The 16,619-nt window shown below is 41.5% G+C and overlaps 1 protein-coding gene across 1 annotated transcript in view; it reads left to right on the plus strand.

Moving 5' to 3' along the window:
- The first annotated feature begins 11,718 nt into the window (after positions 1–11,718).
- The window catches only part of ache (acetylcholinesterase (Yt blood group)), a 35,109-nt gene continuing 30,208 nt past the window's right edge, over positions 11,719–16,619 (plus strand). The window contains exon 1 of the mRNA XM_083937586.1: positions 11,719–11,944. The gene's annotated coding sequence lies outside the window, so the exon portion shown is untranslated. The remainder of the gene's footprint in view (positions 11,945–16,619) is intronic.

The raw sequence follows: 16,619 nt of genomic DNA on the forward strand, positions 1-16,619 counted from the left end.
TTTTCAAACATGATGGAAAAGATGATGCAGAGTAGGCCTATAAGTGTATTACAATTAAAGACTCTCAGTTTCTCTCAGTGCCAGCGCGGAGTACTCCAGTGAGGAGGACATCTGGATCAAACCTCCCTAAAACTGAATTTATATTGAACATTTCTTTTTCATTGCGGGGCATTATCAATACTGTGCAGCTTTACGGAGCTTTTAAGCCTTATGTGGCTTATAGTTTTGGTAATGGCACATTACTCATACAGTCTCTAATCACCATGTTTTCAGCAGCAGCAGAAAAGCTCCACTGCATTAGAAACTACCCTACAGAGACAGATTTTTCTGAAATAAATGAACTCATTTGGACAGAAGCACAAATGTTAATGTAACTCTGTGAAGAAGTGGTCACATTTGTTGTAAAGTTAGCAAAGAAATACCAACAAGCTTAAAGGAATGCAGCTAACGAGAAAGGTAAGTCTCCTACAAAAAGCAAAAAGATGCTGGTTTCAGACTTTTTGAACTGCTGACCACACCTGTTTTATTCAGTTAGGTGTGGTCTGCTGTTTTGCACATCAATAGTTTCAGTCGTGATATATACTATCACTAGTTTAATAAATTATAAAATTTGTAGCTGTATCGTAGCTGCTATTGCCACTACTCATCATTGATCATGTTTGCCACCATAATTATTATCATTTTCATATTCTGTCACCTTAGCTGTGCTTGTTTCTACAATTTTACTGTATTAACTGTCTTAACATATACGTTATATTCACATTACTATAAATATTATTATAGTTACTGTTTTTTTACAGGCTTTGCTTGCATCTCTGGAAGTGTGTCTGTCTCTCTCTGTCCATCTGTGTGTCTTTTCTCTCTTTCTCTCTCCTTTTCTTCCTCCCCAACAGGTGCAGACAGATGTCCGTCCTCCACAGAGCTGGGTCTGTTTGTTCCTGTCTGTTAAAGGGAAGGTTTTCGTTGCCACCGTACTCTACAGGGGAATTGTTGGGTCTATGTAAATCATAAATAAGTCATAGAGTGTGGTCTTTACCTACTCTGTAAAGTGTCCTGAGATAACTTTTGTTATGATTCGACACTATAAATAAAATTGAATTGAATTGAATTGAATTGAATTGTGCATCTGAGCTAGCCACAGGCTTAAGAATGGTCACATCATCTTCCTTCTCAGCTGTTAGTCAACTTACAGACAGTACATTTAGTCACATTAACTGTTCCTAGCAACCGCTACCACAGCATCAGTGTCGCTACTTAATGGTGAGGGCAAACCATAGGCAGTAAAAAATAATGGACATAGCCACTGACTCATTGGGTTTGTGGACTACCGTTATACCACGTGGCCTAATTGGGTATTTGATCATTGCCAACTTGTTATTATGGAGCCAGTGGTGACCATATTTGGACTAGAGGGCGGAGCTGAGGAGGAGCACTGAAGAGCCTACTCACACTGTCCTTCGCTGTTGTTTCAATGGCGCTGCGCTGCGCTAAACATTAGAGAGGGAAGCTTTAACTGACATAAGTCATCCGATGGACTTTTGCCAGGGCCTGAGTGGGGCCTCCCAGCGCTCTCGGTACTCATCAGCATGTACTGCAATGACACAGAACCAGTTTAAAATCTGCAATTTCCAAGTTACTAACTAACACTAGTGCTAACTAGCTAGCTTGGTTAGCACGGTGCAACCACTGATCACTGAATGAAATGTTACAGTTAACTTCAATGACGTCAAAACACACTGTGAGGGACTTTGACACTGACAAAACAATTCACAGCTACTTTAATGTTCACAGTGGTGTGGATACAAACTACTTAGCCTTTATCATGATTGATGTGTTGTGTGAACGAGTATTGGAGCTAGTGATTGAGAACATGAGCTCAGTAGGAAAATGTTTACTGAGGTACTAAATCAAGTGAGAAGTAGGCTCATTTTCTCATTGACCTCTATAAAATCTGACTTTTTTGGAGTCGTCCCCTGCTGGACATTAAAAAGAATGCCAGTTTAAGGCACTTCAACACCGCCTTCTCTTTTCAGACCCAGAAGCTAAGTTCATTATTTCTTCTATAGGAGAAAAAACAGTAAATAACTCCAGGAACAAAAATCCCCATTTCTCTGTGTCCTTAACTCATGTTGCATTCAGCCTGAACACTGCCAGGTTAAGGGTTCACAGTGTGTTTTTAATCAAAAGCAAAGGGATAAATAGATAGATCCAGTTTCTACTCTACAATCAACAGCTAGATAAATGTACGGTAAGGCCATTTAGCAGATGGATGGATTGTTGTGTGCAGCAGTGTGGGTGACAGTGAACAGTGTCTGCACTTTTAGGGCAGACCATATTGATTATGTAATATACAACCAGTGGTGCTGCAATGCATCCTTCTTAATTCTCTGAGAGCTGTTTGCCATTATGCTGAGACAGACACTGTAATGGAGAGAGAGAGAGAGGGAGAGAGGGATGGGGATGAAGGAGAAGAGATTCAGACAGAACAAGATTAATAATTAAGGGACCGGCTGCAAATTCATGTGTGTGTGTGTGTGTGTGTGTGTGTGTTCACAATATCAAACCGTCCTACTGTTGGCCCCAGTTTTACCACAGCTAAGATGGAGCAGCTACTCAGTGAAATCACTTGGTGCACATGTCCAGTAGACAAAAGCCATTTTGTGCACTTTTCGATGCACTCCAGTGTCAACTGATGCACACCTTTCATTGAAAGAATACTGGAAAAAAGCTAAATGAAAACAAAGTGTTCTGTTGCGTTACAGTGGGAGGTGTTTCTAATGTTTACGGAGAGGCAGCGGCTTAAATACGGAACATTAAGTAATTTCAGACACTGTTTTCCTGCTCTGACCGTGCTTTGGGTTAGCTGCACGTCACTCCAGACTCTTGTGATTCCCGTGGTTTGTCCGTTTTATATCACTTTGCCACTCTGATGCTTGTCAAGTCAGTGATGATTTGAAATGATGATGATTATACGACATACTATATATTATAGAAGTTGTTTATTTGCAGTCAAAGTACATTCCTGGTTTGGTTTCGTCACAGCTATGGGGGAAATGAGGGCTAAAACTTTGAACGGTCAATTGCTTAAGCTTTGACAAACAGCATGTTGTGATACAAATACTGCATAGTTTTAATACTTTTATATGATAAAATGATTTCTACTAAAATGCAATACAACTACATACATTACCTGATGTGGCCCATGTTAAGCCAAAAGTTTAATGGAGTTGAATTCATCACTTAAGTGGGAGAAGGCACTGGAGTTTTGCAATATTTACAAATGTGTATGTTTTCTGTCGCCCATTTAAATTTATCTGGAATGAAAGTGTTTATACACACATATATATATATATATATATATATATATATATATATATATATATATATATATATATATATATATATATTATTTATATATGTATTTTTTAATATGTTTCTTTTTTCTTTAAAGGTTTTTCAGTGTATGACTAATGGTTGATGGAACTATCAAGAAGAAGAAGAATTCCTTTATTAGTAATTTGATTTTCACTCTATTATTGTTATTCAGGTTACACACACACACAGGCCCGAAATACACACACATGCACAGACAGGACCTATATACATGCAATTAATGGAGGGATGTCAGAGTGAGGGGGCTGCCAGTGACGAGTGGCCCCGAACAGTTGGTGCTGCGGCACCTGCTAAAATAAAAGGAGGAAAAAAGGTTTGGTCGTGGAGTGGAATCCAGGTATAAATCCTTCAGGTAGATACTTCAATCACTTCACATGGGAAAAGCTCAATTCATCATTCATTCATCTTCAACCGCTTGTCCCTGTTGGGGTCGCGGGGGGCTGGAGCGGATCCCAGCTGACATCAGGCGTGAGGCGGGGTCCACCCTGGACAGGACGCCAGTCTATCACAGGACACATAGAGACGAACAGAGACAGACAACCATTCACACCTACGGGTGATTTAGAGTCATCAATGAACCTAACACCTGCACGTCTCTGGACTGTGGGAGGAAACCGGAGAACCCGGAGAAAACCCACGCAGACACGGGGAGAACATGCAAACTCCACACAGAAGGGCCCCAGCCTCAATTCAATTCACTTCAATTCGATGTTATTTATAGTGTCAAATCATGACAAAAGTTATCTCAGGACACTTTACAGAGTAGGTAAAGACCACACTCTATGATCTATTTATGATGTTCGTAGCAACAAATACAGGAAATCTTTCCATCACTGTATATAATAATAATAATATATATAATATATCTATATAATAACTCTCTCACCTCTGCCTGACAGAGAACTCTCCCTCTCTACTGTTTTTTTTTTGTATATTTTATTATTGTTATAGTATATTCTGCATATTTTGTTGTATATATTATTATTGTTTATTGTTTATAGCACACTGTGCACTGTATATACTATATGTATGTATTGGATTCTATGTATGTTATGTACAAAGTGTTTTATATGCTGACCCACTACTGCTGTTAGAAAATAATTTCCAAGTCCTGGATCATTAAAATCATTCTATTCTATCCTAATCTATTTACATAGACCCGACAAAAAGCACAATATGACAACAAACGTAGGCTTTAACAGGCCAACAGTCAAACTACTGATGGATGTATGCATGGTCTGAATCACCAAATGTAGACTTTTGGGACGAAGCCTGCCGTTGGCCGCCTAGTTCTGTCTCAATATAAATTTTGTAGGGCCACTGTCGCTGCATCCGGGGCTTAGTGCAAACCCCAGACAAACCTGATTTGTTTAAAGAAATACAAACAAGCCAGAATGTTTTGTATTTCCTGTATCCCAGAATGATAACCAATACAGCCAGACGCAGCGCTGTGGAGATGCAAGACCAATGGATGGACGGATCCCTTTACGGAGTTCCTACATCAGCTGACAACGAGGAGATGACATATCATGAATATACCTACAGAGCGTTGGTGCGTTTTGTTTCATTGCTTACTTTTTTCATCTTGGTATGTAAAAAAGGAAAAAAGCTATTATGGAAGATTAGTCAACTGCTGCAGGTGCTGATGTTTATGACTGTCTGTGCCTGGCTGATGATGTCATCAGCTTCAGACAAAAAGGAATGCAAGAATGAGGTAGATAATTACCAGGGTACTATCTTAACATTTGATTGATGTATGTGACAGTGAAGGGTGTCACTTAAAGACAGGTTTATTATTAAGGTAACTGTAGGGAATTATGACAAGTGTGTCATGGCGAGAGAAGAGGCTCTGTTTTAGACAGGCGTCTGTTTTTACGCCTACATCTGACAGAGTCGGCGTCTGTCTCATGAAGGTGACACAAAATATTTGTCCTATTGTGTTCTTGTAACAGATCCCCTATTACTGCATAACAACATGAGGTGTGTGTGTGTGTGTATGCGTGTGTGTGCGTGCGTGTGCATGTGCGTGTGTGCGCACGTGTGTGTGTGTGCATGTGTGTATGTGTGCGTGTGCGTGTGTACGTGTGTGTGTGCACGTGTACGTGTGTGTGCGTGTGTGTGTGTGTGTGTGCGTGTGCGTGTGTGTATGTGTGTGCGTGTGTGCGTGTGTGTGTGTGTGTGTGTGCGTGTGCGCGTGTGTGTGCGTGTGTGTGCATGTGTACGTGTGTGTGTGTGTGTACGTGTGTGTGTGTGTGTTTTATGTACCCTGAGCAGAGGAGAGAGGTGGCACAGGTCAGATTGGAGGCACTTAAGTTGATTAAAATCTCTCTCTGCTGCAGTCCTCTTCTGTCTTTTCTCCCTTCCTCTCCTCATCTACACTTTCCTTTCCTCCTCTCCTCTCTTTTCCTTTTCAGCCAATGCTGCAATACAGCAATCTTGTTAACCAAAGGCAAGAGGAGAAATGCCAGGCTCCTTCAAGCTCACACATAAAGCTTTTTCATGTTTTGCTGGAGACAGTAACCCCAGTAATCTCCTCCTGGTAGCAGGCCTCTGCCTCTCAGTTATTACTGTGGGGATTTTTAAACATGAAGTGTTGATTTTTGCCACAATATCACTGAAGTATTGTTATTACTCACTGTGCAGGTATAGAAGTAAAATAAAAAGGATTTAGCACGCTTTCACATTATCATCAACTTAACATAGATTAATTCATAGGCATGATTAAAGGGTGTTGCAGAAAAGCTCCAGGTTAAAACTCGGTGCAGTGAGATGAGAGGAAACCCACAGAGCAGGGAGTGTTCTTTCTACAGGAGCTGGTGGTTCATTGGAGGAACCGTGTGACCAGGGGGAAGAGGATTCAACTCGTGAATGATTGGGAGCCAGTCTGGGAGTGATGGAACCAAGAACCAGGAACTACCATAGCAACATTCTGAACCAATCACAACGACCCAATGAACTTTATTGCTAGATAAGTTCTGTGTGAGCGGAGGGGGCTCAGTTCTCTTTCTGGCTCATTGGTGAAGCAACAGCTTGGCTGAAAGCCAGGGTGACTGGGATATCTGACCCCAGAGATGTGCACCTGTTCGCACATAGAAAAAAAAAAAGACGGACCATGCGCGGACATTTAACAACAACAACAAGGGCGGCGAAAGGTCCACGTTGGTGTGATGCGGAGGTGGAGTGTTTACTGCAGATTTGGTCGATGAAATGATTCAAAAACAGTCGACAAGACGCACAAAAACTCTGAGGTCTATGGAAAGATTTGTAAACACAGCCACGCATCGCGATGACGACATCAATGCTTGCGACGTATTACAGCGTGATGACGCATGGACAGGCAAGAAGCATTCACCGAGGCCCAGGTAGTGTGAGTACAAACGGGCCTGGAGGGGGGGACAAGGACCCTAAAGCACAGGGCACGGGACGGACGGACAGTGCGAGTGCGCCCTCAGAACACGACACTTCTGAAACAACTGATTCCTATTTGCAAGCTTTTCTGTCAAACCTTGATCACAGTGGGTGATTCAGGTAACACTCTAAAGCTAAACTCATCATGTTTGACTGAAAAGGGGTTAGATGTGCATCATTTGAAAGGTGTCACTCATAGAGATGAATTTAAAGGTAATTAAGTGACCCAATTAATCTGCATGTCTTTGTGGACTGTTTGGTTCCAGAAGCTTGGTGAGAGAGACTGAATATTGGACTTACATTCATCACATGGACCCAAATAAAGCTCCAAATTAAGGCAAAGTGTGCTCTGAACTGAGTGCCCCTGAAATTGGGCTCCAGAATCCAGACTGCCCCAAATTGTTGTACGGCAGCAACAATTTTTGCTCTATGTTAGAGACGCATACGGATACGGACGGAGCCTCAGTCTTGACCACCCTTTTGTTAATCTGTCTTTTGTGAGTTCGACCAACTGTGTGGAAGTTCCGTAGTAAAGTCAACTTCCTTAAACCTCATCCTGTCAACATATTAACACTTAAGAAGCCTGTGAATGTTCTCATTTATCCCCAAAGCAATTTTAGTCAAAAGCAACTGGACTTGGTTATTTGTCTAGGAAGACGTTTCACCTCTCATCCAAGAGACTTCATCAGTTCATGTACGCTTCTGACCAGGCTGGAACTGGACCAACTAGCTGGTGTGGAGATCCAGGTATTTAACCTCTCACGAGGCCGATGATGTCACTGGAACCCTTTGTGCTCCAAGTGCCCACGCCCGTCGTTAGAGTGACAGTCGGTGGTGGGCAGTTGGTTTCGACTTCGTTAGCGCTCTATTGAGTCTTAACGACAGTGGTTGGATTCACAGGAGGCCCTTTGTGAACAGTTGTTCTTTGAGGTTAGATTGTTGAATCTCCTGGGAAGGGATGAAAGGGCAGCATTGTGAATTGGAGATAAGTTGTGTCTCAGACCTCCTCCCCTGTTTAGCGATGGTTTCTCTACTTTTGCATTAGTTAAGAAGTAAAATGATTAGTTTAGGAATTACTTTACGTATTGTGAAAATAGACTTAGCACATGAGGACATATTTGTCTGCCGTATCTGTTTCATGTTTGATTGCCCCTACCCTCCTGGTAGTGTGTGATACATTAGAACCCTATCTATTATGTTATATCTGTTCAAACTGCATAAGCTGCAATTCATTGACAAAATCATGAACACGAGTCTGCAGGTACATCCCTTTATAGGATGAGGGTAAATAGAACATCTGTGAATAAAGCCACAAGGAGGTGGCCACAAATCAGTAGCCATGCTCTATATGTATGTCTTACTTTAACTCTAACATTACATGTTTTTAATTGCATATAATAGATATGTGTGGATCTAAAGTTTGGGATACAAGGGTGCTGTTTTAGCCAAGGGCACAGCTAAGCAGGAGAAGTGAAGGGATCTGAGATCTAATTCCATTATTGTGACATCCCTGGCGAGCCTCAGTGGAGAGTATGCATTAAAGGGGGATTTCAGTATGTTTTAACCCCATGTGTTTCTGTGTAAATGACGGCAACAACGTGTTTTGAGATTGCTCCAGTTTCGAGTGCGATTGCTGCAAACGCGTATGACAGCTATTAACCAAGCTACAACCTAATCAAAGGGACACCCGCCTGCTGACAAAATAAGTTTGTTTTTGACACTGACAGGCTCAGATTCTTATCAGAAATGTCTGACTTTATATGGAAAGATGGTGTCAGGCTTGTTCTGAACTCTCATTCTGAAATTTTGGGGGATGTTGCCGGAAGACACTGGATTGGAACTTCATAGGGGGAGAGTATTGTGTAGCTTGCGTAGTGTAGCTTTGTGTTAGTTAAACTACTTTTAATAATAATAATAATGGTTCGCTTTTGCACATTTCTGAATTGTGCTGACAATATGTGGAGCTACACTTCACACAGCTTTCATAGGCTAAAGTGTCCTGCAGACAGGCAGAAGTTGTGAGCTAGTTGTGCTACAAATGGATCCTAATAACTCCGGATACACAGTTCCGTACAGACCATCGGTCCTGCAGTTTGACCACGACACTGCTGACGGACAAGAGGAGAAGACATCCAACCGAAGCACACCCTAGAGACAGAGCTCAAGTAGGCTAATGCTATCAGCTGACCTGCATCAGTACATAACAGCAGGGCAGGATAATGGCAAGTTCTCCAGCTTTCGACATTGTAGTCAAACAATTTTGACAACAATCTGAGCCAAATTCGTGGCGGCCAGGCTGCAGCACTCACGTTTGTTACTGGACCAATTTTTTTAAAATTGTTGTAGCCATTAGCCATTTACACAGAAATACATGGGGAGAGAGGGTCCAGGTTGAAAAATGCAGAAATTCCCCTTAAATATCACTCAAGTGATAGCACCTCCTTAAAACCAGTGAGTGACCAAACAACAGGAAAATGGTGCTACAGTTGGGGTCATCCCTGTGTTCCCCGTTCGCATAAGCCTCTGCCTTCACTGATGTCATTGAGCATTTTGTCAGGGTTAGGGGTTACGGTTAGGGTCAGGGTTAGGGGGTAGTGTTAGGGTCTACATAGGCCTATTTGCTGGGGGATTCAGCACTGATGACTGAACAAATAACAGACTGGGGCGCATAGGACCCGGGGAACATAGGTACGCTCCCCTACAATTAGAGCTGTGATACCAGGAGGGACACAATCACAGTTCTTGACTAAAAGAAATATTATCTGATTTCACATTTACCAGTGGTCTGCAGGCTGCAAAATGAAATATTCTAATGCCAGAGTCTCTTTATTAGGTACACCTATCTAATGCAAGACAGTGCACAGAGCTCTGCCATAAATTCCAACTTGACCTTTACGACTGTCAGGAACATGTAGATTTAATTATATGTTCATTATTGCTGTTTTACTGGACTACATTATTTTGAGAAATGTTTAATTTTTTTGTTCCCCCTCCTGGCATGACTTTACATCGGTGGAGCAGAATATAATAATATAAACACCTCTCAATATAATGCAGTCCAGTACATTACCACCACTCACTATGACCTCAAAGCCAAACTTATCTTTATTATTATGGATTTACATTACAGGCATCAGCAAAGTCAACTTTATGGCAGAACAGTTGTATTGGATTGTAAGGTGTGCCTAATATAGTGGTGCATATAGGGAATGCATGGTGGCAGTAGTTATATGTTTCATATTTAGAAACATTAGATAGATAGATAGATAGATAGATGGATAGATAGATAGATAGATAGATAGATAGATAGATAGATAGATAGATAGATAGATAGATAGATAGATAGATAGATAGATAGATAGATAGATAGATAGATAGAAAGAGTTAGAGAGAGAGAGACAGAGAAACATATCTATCCATCTATCTATCTATCTATCTATATATATATATAGATAGATAGATAGATAGATAGATAGATAGATAGAAAGAGTTAGAGAGAGAGAGACAGAGAAACGTATCTATCTATCTCTATATATAGAGATAGATAGATAGATAGATAGAGAGATAGATAGATAGATAGATAGATAGATAGATAGACAGACAGATAGATAGATAGATAGATAGATAGATAGATAGAAAGAGTTAGAGAGAGAGAGACAGAGAAACATATATATATATATATATAGATAGAGAGAGAGAGAGAGAGAGAGAGAGATAGGTAGGTAGGTAGATAGATAGATAGATAGATAGATAGATAGATAGATAGATATATAGATAGATAGATAGATAGATAGATAGATAGATAGATAGATAGATAGATAGATAGATAGATAGATAGATAGATAGAAAGAGTTAGAGAGAGGGAGACAGAGAAACGTATCTATCTATCTCTATATATAGAGATAGATAGATAGATAGATAGATAGATAGACAGATAGATAGCTATTTGGATAGATAAATAGATAGATAGATAGATAGATAGATAGATAGATAGATAGATAGATAGATAGATAGATAGATAGACAGATAGATAGACGGACAGATAGATAGATAGATAGATAGATAGATAGATAGAAAGAGTTAGAGAGAGAGAGACAGAGAAACATATATATATATATATGTTTCTCTGTCTCACTCTATCTATATATATATATATATATAGATAGAGAGAGAGAGAGAGAGAGAGAGAGAGATAGGTAGGTAGGTAGATAGATAGATAGATAGATAGATAGATAGATAGATAGATAGATAGATACAGTATATAGATGGATACGATAGATAGATAGATAGATAGATAGATAGATAGATAGATAGATAGATAGATAGATAGATAGATAGATAGATAGATAGATAGATAGATAGATAGATAGATAGATAGATAGATAGATAGATAGATAGATAGATAGATAGATAGATAGATGGATAGATAGATATTAAAATATATAAATAAATTGTCTAATTTTAGTGCTAAGTAGACATCATAATATAGTGTATGGTTATGAACAGTTTTAACCGCTGTTGGACTTTACAGCATTGATTTACCTGTTTTGGTTTTGTGCTCCATCTTGTGCTGTTTTGTAAGTTTATTGTGCCGCTTACTAACAGTGTTTGTAGACCGTAGTTAGTGTGATTAACAGCTTATAACAGCTAAACTGGGGACACTATTCATGTTTGGTTTTTCTCTTCTTCTACTCACAATCTGTGCATACTCCTCCAGTAGGGACGCCGGGTATCGAACCCCTGGCTTCGGGACCTGTCATGTAGAGAGAGAACTCTGGCACCACAGGCACCGTCCGTGGGCTCCTGTTTGACAGGGGACTTGTGCTCTCGCGAGAAGAGCTGCCCGTTCCATGTTTACTAGCAGTATTTATTAGCAGCAGTCTCCCCCTACCGTCACAGCTTTACGGTCCGGCCGAGCGAATGTTCGGTAAACGCGCTGCTGCTGCTGCTGTTGCTGCTGCTGCTGGGAGGAGGCACTACCGACATTTCGTCTTTGACAGTCGGCCGGAGACACCTCTCATTCAGGAAACGTTTCCGCACGCCCACAGACCACAGTCCGGTGTCGGTGTTCGCTGTCCGAGCGGAGCGAGACAGGGGAGAAAAGGGTGGTCGGCTCGGGTGTGCTCCGCGGGGGTATAGCCAGGTAAGACGGGAACACTGGTGCCGACCTCTTACTCAGTCCCTGCTGTCGGGCTTTTCCCTTTCATCCATTACTTTACAGCGCGAGAGCTGCAAACCCATGTCGCGCGTGCAGATTTAACACTATTTAGCTCGCGCACTATTGACGCGGTGCCCTTTAATCTTTGGCCCCATCAACGGTAGCCATGGTTACTAGCCATTTATCCAGCTCCACGGAACCAGTACCAGGTCAGACTGTATACGTGCGCTTCTCCAACATTTAGCCAGACCAAAGTCCACTCAATATTCGGGTAATTTAAGGTTCTCTGGCTTATCAGCGACCCTACACGGCTCACTGAATCCGGCTGTACATCCACCCTGACTCCGCAGGAGTGGCGGGTCTCTTCGGCACACAGGTATCCTCCGAAAAACCATCACGTCGAGGGAAATTCACCGAAAGCTTGTAGGAAAAGCAGGTGGACGTCTTGGTAGCCTACTACACGCACGGGTACCGCGCGTCTACAGGCTGTCTGTTTTCCGACAAAGGGACATTAAATTGTTGAAACAGTGAATTGAATTGTGCGACATAGTGTTTTCTCTGAGGCGGGTGTTTGAACGCACCGCGGCGGGATGCGTGTTCATGCTGGGGAAGGAGGCGGTCGGATGTGGGACGCGCCTCAATGGCGAGACGCGTGTGACTGTTGTGTGTTGTTGGTGTCTTCTTTGGTTACACGCGTCCACGTTGTCTCCGTGTCCGTCGCGCACACAGGCGCACTCCCACTGTTACATTTGCATACGTGTGGGTTTGCAGAAGGCACAATCTTATGTTGCTGGTGAAATGCTTTAACCGCAGCTGTTTATTGCTGAGGCCTTTTTTAAATAGATTTATAACAATGTTTTGTGTTTCTAAAATGGCCATAGCGCCTAAGTCAACAGCACCGCCCAGTATTGGACCTTATGAAATGCACAAAACCATAATTCGATATTTGAATCAATGGCAATGTTGTTTCTTGTTAACATTGTTATCTACTGACAGGCATTTGTAGTCCAGCCTGTGGTCAGATACTGTATTCCAGCTGCAACGATTGGACGATTAATCAGTTAATCGATTAGTTGTCAACCATTCAATTGATCATCAACTTCTTTGATTCTGATAGTCACTTAACCGTATTGTGTTACGTTGATCGAGACAGTAAACGGAATATCCTTGAGTTGAGGAAACAAGACTTTGTAGGACATCCTCCTGGGCTTTGGGAAACACATTTTTCACCTTTTTATGGACCATAATTAATCGATAATCGATAATGAAAATAGGTGCAACCCTCTCTACAGTTTCCTCATGACAGAAGCTGCGTTCTCCTGTATATTGGGTTTCATCTCTCAGATCCTCAAACAGCTTTGTCTGCTGTGGCAGATCAGATCTCGGCTCCACCTGCGTTGCATGTTGCATAACCAGGTCCAGGGATGCTGAATGTTGGTCAGCGGATAGACAAGCTGAAGAGAAGCTAGCCGATGATACGTCAGTGTGTCCGTTTGTGTGGTTCAAAGAAAGCGGCCTGCCTCTCCTCCCTCTCTGCTGCTGCGCTGCTCTGTAGGCTGAATTTATTGCTCCTGTAAGTCATAACAGTTAATGCAGTCTTGGCAGCTGGCAGCGCACATTCCTTACGTGCGTTCTCAGTGGAGTCACTGCCAAAGTGTAATCAATGCTGCGGCTTTTACTCATTTATTAAAATATGTATTTGCATGCGATTTCAGTAAGTGAATTCTGACTCTGCATTTTTGCTCTCCGGTACTTTCACCCTGGGGTTCTGTTACGCTGCTTTGCCTGTTGGACAAGCTTAGTTTATCGAAGGATAAGACTGGTGGGAGTCTACATTTGTCTTATTTTCAATGATGTTTTATATTTAATATTAGAACAGACTATCAGCTCTGATCATGTGATGCATCCTAATCATCACAGTGTTGAGAGTATGAACATTGAAGTAAAGAAAAATGCCATGTATTGCTGCTCGTTTCTCGCTGCTGCTGCTGCTGCTGCCAGTGTTGCTGTCCTCTCTTTCTGTGTCTGGGTACAGTGTTTTGCGCCACATCACGTCTCTTCGTCTTTGAAAATGTTTTCATGCACAGTGGGTGATTTTCCTACAAGTCGGTTTAAGAATATGTCTAAAATGATTGACCCGTGGAGACGCAAACAGATTTACCCCGCTCCACTAACCCTTCCTTGCTCCTCCAGCTATAGTTTTCTTAACGCTCCTTAAATGTGTTTTTATTGTATATCATCATTTATCTGATATGACGTATTTAATTCTGCTGCCTACTTGACACAGTGTGTGAGAGTGCCCTACGTGGACAAGATGTCAAAGCTGTCATTTAGTGAATATTTAGTTCTGTTTGTGGATGATTTTCATATGATCGTGTTACATATTATCAGCAAAATGACTGAGCTATCATTATAACAATAGTCTTGCAGAGTTGCTAAACTGAAACCATGTACTAACTTGGTTTTAGCATTTGATAGTTTCCACTCTACACAGTGCTACTGCAGGGGCTGTGTTGTGTGCAGCTCGACTTGTAACCTGCACAGCCTGTGGGTGGGTTAAGTGTCAGGAAAGAAAGCAGTGAACACTTAAATGTTGGAGTGGGCAGAAAAAGGACTGTTTATACTGTAGCTGTATGGGCTGATTCTCCACATTAACACTCTGCCACCAGCCAGATGGCCTTTAAACCATAAAAGGATGTTAGATTTCTGCTGTCAACCAGCACTGTGCCTGCGATGATGTAAAACCACATCACACACCGGTCAGAGTCATGATCTGGGGCATCATTAGAGCTCATACATGGCGCTGTATATCAGGAAAGTTATTGCCATTTTAAAAAAAAAAGGTATCTGTGGTTAGTATTCGGATGTTATTGTTTATAAACTGCAACTGAGACTTTGACACACAGTATTATGTGTGTATCAAAGCCTGATATATATTCCTCCTCTGTGCCATGGAGCTCCATTCTTTGTCTAGAAACTATTGAAACACTCCAGTGAGTCCCACTATTCCCTTCAGGAACACACACACACACACACACACAGACACACACACACACACACACACACACACACACACACACACATACACACACACACTTCTCTCCTGCTGCCCCAAACACTCAGTAGAGCGCCAAATGTGGATTCATTCGCTGCTGAAAATAGTCCCCAATAAAGACACTATTTCCTCCTGTTGACCAGTGTTTGTCCAAAACTACAGTGTCCGACATTTTGAAGAAATTTCCATTAAAAGAAAAAACCCAACAATGTATTCGACTTCAGAAAGTGTTGGACAAACGCATTGTCGGGTTTTTTCTTTGTTGACAATAAAATAAAAATAAAATAATAAAAATAGTAAAAAGCATATAGAAAGTCTACTTAAAATGAATCAAACAGTGCAGTGTAGTCTTGCTGTGAATACAACACACCTCCAACCTTCTGCCTCATCAAAGAATAATACACAAGTAAAATGAGTCACTTTAAGTTAACACATACCTCTGACGGCTACCACCGTCAGACCAGAGGGTGTGTGAGCTGTTAGCATCCGACTAGTGAGTGTGTATGTTGGTGACAGGACTTTAAATTGCCTAATCAATAATGGAAGTATTTAGCTTAGCCGTCATTGTTTTAACTAATGAGCCTCCTCAATGAACCAAAGAGGATTAAGATAGAAGTGTTCTAGAGAGGAGCCAAGGAAAAACTGGATTTAAGGCTGGGTCACACTAGAAAGTTTCACAGGGCCAGTTGGTGAAGTGCTCGTCAGTCACAATGACTCCCAGAGCCGTGTCTCTCCAGTGTTCCCTTGACTTCTTTACCTGGCACTTTTGGCACCATTGGGCGCCCTTTTGTTGAAGAGAAAATAGAGCTCTACTTTAAGGGTCGGGGTAAGGACGGCCGGTGTTGATGCTTATGCTTTGTTGTTGTTGTTGTTGCTGTTTTTTATTCCCCCTTTTGCAATGAATGAGATCTTCATTATACAAAAATAACCAAACTGTTTTTAAATCAATCATCCATTACATTGCACTTTCTTTTAATAAGCAGAACTTAAATTATACAAGTTTATGAAACTATTTGTAACATTTCCTTCTCTGACATGAAAAATAACTGCTTCGAAAGCCGTTTTTCGCTGCTATACAAATGCTGTAACCTACTAAATGACAAAAACATTTCAGTACCTACACAACCCAACAAAAACATACAGTGAAATAGAAATGAGATGTGTCAAGACAGATGTCCGTCCTCCATAGCGTTGGGTCTGTTTGACGTCCATGCCTGTTGGAGGGAAGGTTTTTGTGTCCACTGTGTGCTAAAGATTGCTGTTGCTACTCTCTGTAAACCATAACTAAGTCATAAAGTGTGGTCTTTACCTACTCTATATGTAGAGATCACTTTATGATTTGGCACTGTAAATAAAATTGAATTGAATTGAATGGTGGTGTGGTGGTTAGCAATGTCGCCTCACAGCAAGAGGGTTCCTGGTTTGAATCCCGGCTGGTGCTCTTCTCTGTGGTGTTCATGTTATCTTCGTGTCTGCGTGGGTTTTCTCTGGGTTCTCTCTTCCTCCCACAGTCCAAAGACATGCAGGTGTTAGGTTCATTGATGAATCTAAATTGCCCGTAGGTGTGAATGTGAGTGTGAATGGTTGTCTGTCTGTGTTTGTCTC

The sequence above is a fragment of the Echiichthys vipera genome (genome assembly GCF_963691815.1).
Source record: "Echiichthys vipera genome assembly, chromosome: 22".
Classification (NCBI taxonomy): domain Eukaryota; kingdom Metazoa; phylum Chordata; class Actinopteri; order Perciformes; family Trachinidae; genus Echiichthys; species Echiichthys vipera.